A 6,384-nucleotide genomic window follows, 5' to 3' on the forward strand; every position below is an offset into this window, starting at 1 on the left:
ATGACTTACGGTCCAAAAACCGATAAGTCATCAATCAACAGCAAATTTTTTGATAACAAACAACCAGCTCCTTCAATGAATTTCGTCTCAAAAGGAAATGTTGATCCTAACCAGTCGTTTACATGTGCAGAAAAGGTTGAATTGAAATGTGAAGATACTCTTGGGGGAGAACCAGTTTTAAATTCTGATTTACAAAAACCTTGTTTTGATGAAAATCATCCTGATGTTATTTTGGGACAAAATATTTTTAGCATGTTTCTTTCTTTAGCTGCTAATGGGCCTGATGTTTTGGGCAAGACTGATGATGGTTGTGTTGAAACTGTGAACATTAATTCTGGTGATGAATTTTCTTCAGTTAATTGTGAATGTGATGGTTCTAATCTGTCAGATGATAGTGTTGCAGGTGAGGTCCCTCAGGATACATTCAGTGAAACCACTGAAACTTCTTCTCAAGAAAATCAAGAATATCCTGATTCTTCTTCTGAATCGGTCTCAGTGGGAGTCCCTAATGTTGAATCTAGTGGGACCCCATTGGAAACCGTTGATGCACATGTTGAAGAAACATGTGTTAGTGAAATTTCAAATGTTTCTGAAACTTTAACTGAATCAAAATCCATCGACAAAGAATTAAATGTTGAAATGGACGTAAAATCTTCAACAGATGTTTCACCAAATAAAACTGATCTCAAATCATCAGATTTTCAAGAAAAAGGTAATTACAGTAAGAAAGCTGCGTCTCAATCTCAACCTACATCACATGCTTGTGAAACTTCCAATCAGCTAAATCCAGGTTGCTCAAAACGAAAGCCAGCAAAAATCGCAAAACCTGAAAAGCAAAACAGGAACAATTTTCAGAAAACCTCGAATCTCCACACATTGAAACGACAAACATGTTTCAACTGTGGAATTGCGGGACACATCGCACGAAATTGTGTCCATCTCCCAAGGAAGTCATCTGAGCATAAAGGCTTCAACAATCAGAAGGCTAAGTCTAATCGAACAAGTTGTTCAAAGCCCGTGAAAGTCACAAAGACTGAGGCAATGAAGAATAACAGTCGTAGGACCAAGCCCTCTGATTTTGACTGGAATGCAGCCAAACGAAGAAACCAACAAAATCACAAAAGTTCTCAACGACACCAACAAAATGTTTTTGATAACTATTGTTCTAAATGGTCATATCAACATTGGAAACCAAAAATCAAGGCTGCCCAGTCAAACATGTGTGCAAACCCTTTTGTCAACAAAGATAAATCGAAATTTTTGAATAAAGATAATCTAATTTGGCAAAAAGTAACGTACATTGATTCACATGGAAAACCCAGATCCACTATGGGCTGGGTTCCCAAATCTAACTAATCTCGCAAATCGTGCAGGAACAGCTATGGAGGACTACCGTGCGCCTCTGGTACATGGATAGTGGCTGTTCCAGGCATATGACAGGAGACTTGTCTCAGCTGGTCAATGTAAAAGAATTTGACGGGGGATATGTCTCTTTTGCGGGAGGAGAATCTGGTAGAATCACATTGAAGGGAACAGTGAAAAACGGTGTTTTAAGTTTCGAAAATGTGAATTATGTTCCTGAACTGAAACACAATTTGTTGAGCATTTCACAAATTTGTGACCGAGGAAATTCAGTGCATTTTACAAAGAAAGGATGTTATGTTTTGAAGCCGGGGATTGTCATTCCTGAAGATTGGTTTTTAATGACTGCTGAGAGAAGAGGAAACGCTTATGTCATCGATATGAACAAAAAACCGTGTGAAGAGATCACTTGTTTGTTTTCAAAGATATCAGAACATGATGGTTTATTGTGGCATCGTCGTCTCGGACATGTGAATATGAAAAATTTAAATCGTCTTGCCAAAGGTCAGCTGGTACGTGATCTGCCAATCAAAGACTTTATGTTGGTAGAGAAATGTGTTGCCTGTGCTAAAGGCAAAGCTCATCGGAAGCCACACAAATCCAAGTCCGCACCCTCAACCAAAGTTGTACTTGAATTACTTCATATGGATCTATTTGGGCCCGTGAATGTTTTAAGTATTGGCAAGAAGGCGTATTGTCTCGTGATAGTCGATGACTACTCACGGTATACCTGGGTGTACTTTCTAAGTCACAAGAGTGAGGCTGCAGTTTTGATCAAACAATTCATCACCTTGGTGGAAAATCAAGCTAGTACAAAAGTGAAGGCGATTCGATCCGATAATGGGACAGAGTTCAAAAATGTTACCATGAATACTTACTGTGCAGAGAAGGGAATTGATCAGCAGTACAGTGCTCCTCGAACTCCACAGCAAAACGGTGTTGCTGAAAGGCGAAATCGTACTCTTATAGAGGCTGCGCGTACTATGCTGGCTGACTCCAAGCTTCTTAGTTTCTTCTGGGCTGAAGCTGTTAGCACGGCCTGTTATGTCCAGAATCATGCTTTAGTCAATAAACGTCATATGAAAACTCCTTATGAGATTCTGGAAGGACATAAACCTTCGGTTTCACACTTTCGTATCTTTGGTTGTCCTTTTGTGTTACTGCTAATGGACACTAATGGAAAGTTTGAAGTCAAAGGAGACGATTGTTACTTTGTTGGATACGCTAAAGGCTCAGCTTATAGAGTATACAACAAAGTAACTAAAAAGGTCGTTGAGTCGTGCAACATTGAATGGCTAGAAGAAAATTCTACTGATGCTAGAGTTGGTCCAGACTGGTTATATGATTATGCTACTTTGTTTAAATCCTTTAACGTGTTACCAAGTGTATCTACAGGTGCAGGTATGTCAACTCCGCATCAACCGCTGTCATTTGGTGACTCTGAGGAAGAGGAACAAGCTGAAAGAGGATCTAACGGTCATACCATTGATCCCCCCGGAATGGTTTTCACTCCACATTCTTCGCCTCAGCAGATGTCCCATCATTCCCCTGAAGGTGCTTCAACGAGTGGTGCTGCACCCAGTGTTTCCGAATCTTCACTGTTTCCTGAATCCATTCCTGAGGATTGCGCTATCACTACTCCATTCGTTCATCATACTACAGTACCTAATGAGGGGGAGACTAGCCACACCATTGCTGATAATCAAAACGTTGCTTCTGCAGATGAGACAGTTCCAGACATGGCCATACCTACAAGTGTCCAGCGAAATCACCCTATAGAGAATGTGATTGGTCCTGTGAATGCAGGAATCATGACCAGGAGTCAATCTGGAATCATCAATACTTGTCTGTATTCTTGCTATCTTTCTCAAATCGAACCTAAATCTATAAATATAGCTTTGCAGGAACCAGGATGGGTAGTTGCAATGCACGAAGAACTGAACCAGTTTGAGAAGCTTGGAGTATGGAAACTTGTCAAGTTGCCAGCGGGAAAGCGTAAACTTGGAACAAGATGGGTATTTCGAAACAAGCAAGATTCTGCTGGAGTTATTGTTCAAAATAAAGCAAGGCTGGTGGTTCAGGGATTTCGACAAATCGAAGGTCTGGACTATGATGAAGTATATGCTCCGGTTGCTCGTCTCGAAGCCATCCGAATCTTTTTGGCTTACGCGTCATTCATGGGGTTCACTGTATATCAGATGGACGTCAAGACTGCGTTTTTATACGGAGATGTGAAAGAAGAAATCTTTGTTGAGCAGCCACCAGGATTTGTACATCCAGACCATCCAGAGTATGCCTACAAGCTAGATAAGGCTTTGTATGGATTGCACCAAGCTCCTCGGGCTTGGTATGCCACCTTAACAGAACATCTTTTGGCTCATGGATATACGCGTGGCACCATAGACCAGACTCTGTTTATCAAGAAAGTAGGAAGGGATCAAATCTTAGTTCAGATCTATGTCGATGATATTATTTTCGGGTCTACAAGTGAGGATCTTTGCAAGGAATTTGAGAGAGTTATGAAGAAGAAATTTGAAATGAGTGCTCTCGGGGAAATGACACTGTTTCTGGGTTTACAAGTCAAGCAGAGTTCTCAAGGGATTCTCATCCATCAAGGGAAGTATGTGGATGACGTCTTGGCAAAATTCAAGTTTACGGACGCAAAGTCTGCTGAAACACCAATGGCAGAGAGGCCACTATTGACTGAAGATGAAGAAGGAGATTCTGTAGATCAACGTCAATACAGGTCCATGATCGGGTCTTTGATGTATCTCACAGCTAGCCGTCCGGATATCATGTTTGCCGTCTGCAATTGTGCACGCTATCAGGCTAATCCTAAAACTTCTCATCTTACTGCTGTTAAAAGAATCTTTCGGTATCTTAAAGGCCGACCTCGGTTTGGCCTGTGGTATCCGAGGGATTCCAATTTTGACTTGTTTGCCTTTTCTGACAGCAACTTTGGAGGTACTGACAGTGACAGGAAATCTACATCTGCGGGATGTCAATTCTTGGGTGATAGGCTCATTTCTTGGCAATGCAAGAAACAACAAACAGTGGCGATATCTACAGCTGAAGCCGAGTATGTTGCTGCTTCTGCTTCTTGCTCTTAAGTGGTGTGGATGCAACATCAATTGCAGGATTATGGTTTGACTTATCTTAACACTACTATCTACTGTGATAATGATGCTGCAATTCAAATTGTTCGAAATCCTGTCTTTCACTCAAAAACCAAGCACATTGATATTAAAGTTCATTTTATCCGAGACTGCTTCGACAGAGGTCTTATTACTCTTGAACAAATCGACACAGATGCGAATGCTGCCGATTTGTTCACTAAACCTGTCAGCAGTTCTAAATTCAGAGTGCTTGTGGATTTTCTAAAAATGATCCGTTTCACGGACTGAGCATGTTTGTTTTTCGTAGGTAAATTTGTTCATAAAGTTTTCTATTCTTAGGTAGTTTTTATTTATGCACAAATTTAGGGGGAGAAAAATACAAAATCCAAAAACATTAAAAAATTGAAAAATACAAAAAGAGGTGTTGCATGACTGGGAAATGAAATGAATTTTCACATTATGGTCAAGGGCTGACTCATGTAAGACCAGTATCGAAACAGTTTGGCTCTAGTATTGATGTGTTGGTAGGCTCTTTTCTTTAGACCAAAAACATTAGCTGTTTCTGTTTAGAACTAAATAGTACATGACCTCAGGAAAGAAAATCACTTGGAATTAGTGCATATCTATTTGAATGTTTGTATGCTGTCCCGATACACACAATTTTGATCTGACTCTGAAATCTTCTCTGAAAAAGTCGTGTACCTCCTCTGCTGCATCCAGATACATGCTGACCTGGAGGTGCTAGGCAACGTCAGCTTCTGCTGCATCCAGATACATGCTGACCTAGTTGTACGTTGTCGCTCTGTAGATCATTTATACACCCGAAAGAGGCCCTCAAGTGCCCAAAAGAAACCCAAAATTAAACCTATATCAAATTGAGAAAAGCTCATTTGATCTGTATATTATACCATCTCTGCAAAAGATCTATTCTGTTCTCTTCTCAACCTATTCCCAGTTAAGCTTTCAGAGATCTGGATTGGACTTGTGAAATATGTGGTAGGGATGCTACATACATGATAGAATGTGCTGCTTATATTTCCGGGAATTGATTAGTATTTGTTTGGGTGTTCATTGATAAGAAACTAAAACATGATAAAATACGTTACAGGCAGTTATATGGAACAGGTCTGGGAAAATGAGTTTAGGTGGACAAATATACTGGCAATTGTCTAGATCATTCGGTAGTAGATCAGTGTTGATAAGTGAAGTCAAGCCCGAAACCTCGTGATTTGATCCCTGAGTAATCTTCGTAATTTCCTTATTTATTTTTGTAAATAATATTTTTTTATTATTTGTTTTTGTTTTTAGGTTTTTACAAATCATGCTCAGAAAGTCTAAATGGATTTTTAATTGATTAAATGTTTGCTAAGTGGATTTAATTTAATTAAATCTTATTAAAAACATTAAAGAAAATCCAATGAACTGTGTCCGGCCCAACAAGCCCAGTGTTCGGCCCAAGCCCATTTGTTGGGTTTGAGTATAAGGACAAGGTCTCGAGTCGAGACCTCATAACTCACTCGAGACATTCAAGAAACTCTCTCAAAGATTCCGGCGAAAAACCTCTGATCTCCGGTTTCGAGTTGGTGATTTTAGCGTTTCCGGTCTCGACTCATAAGTATTTGAAGGTATGTTGATGATTTTCTTGAAGATTTGCAGGTTTTATGAAGATTTGATGATACTCCGATGAAGATTTGAAGATGTCAAAGAACCCTAATTTGAATATATTTTGGCCTTCAAATTATTTTGATGATGTTATGGGGTTTTGATCCAAATCGTTTAAACAACAAAGTGTTTTTGTGGTTGCGACTCAGACAACTGAGAAGGACTCGAGACCAGCCGTTGCGAGTCGCAACCTCACAATTGCGACTCGAGATCTCTTGGTTTCTACTCAGGTCTCGACTCGAGA

The sequence above is a fragment of the Helianthus annuus genome, chromosome 2, assembly GCF_002127325.2.
Source record: "Helianthus annuus cultivar XRQ/B chromosome 2, HanXRQr2.0-SUNRISE, whole genome shotgun sequence".
Lineage (NCBI taxonomy): Eukaryota > Viridiplantae > Streptophyta > Magnoliopsida > Asterales > Asteraceae > Helianthus > Helianthus annuus.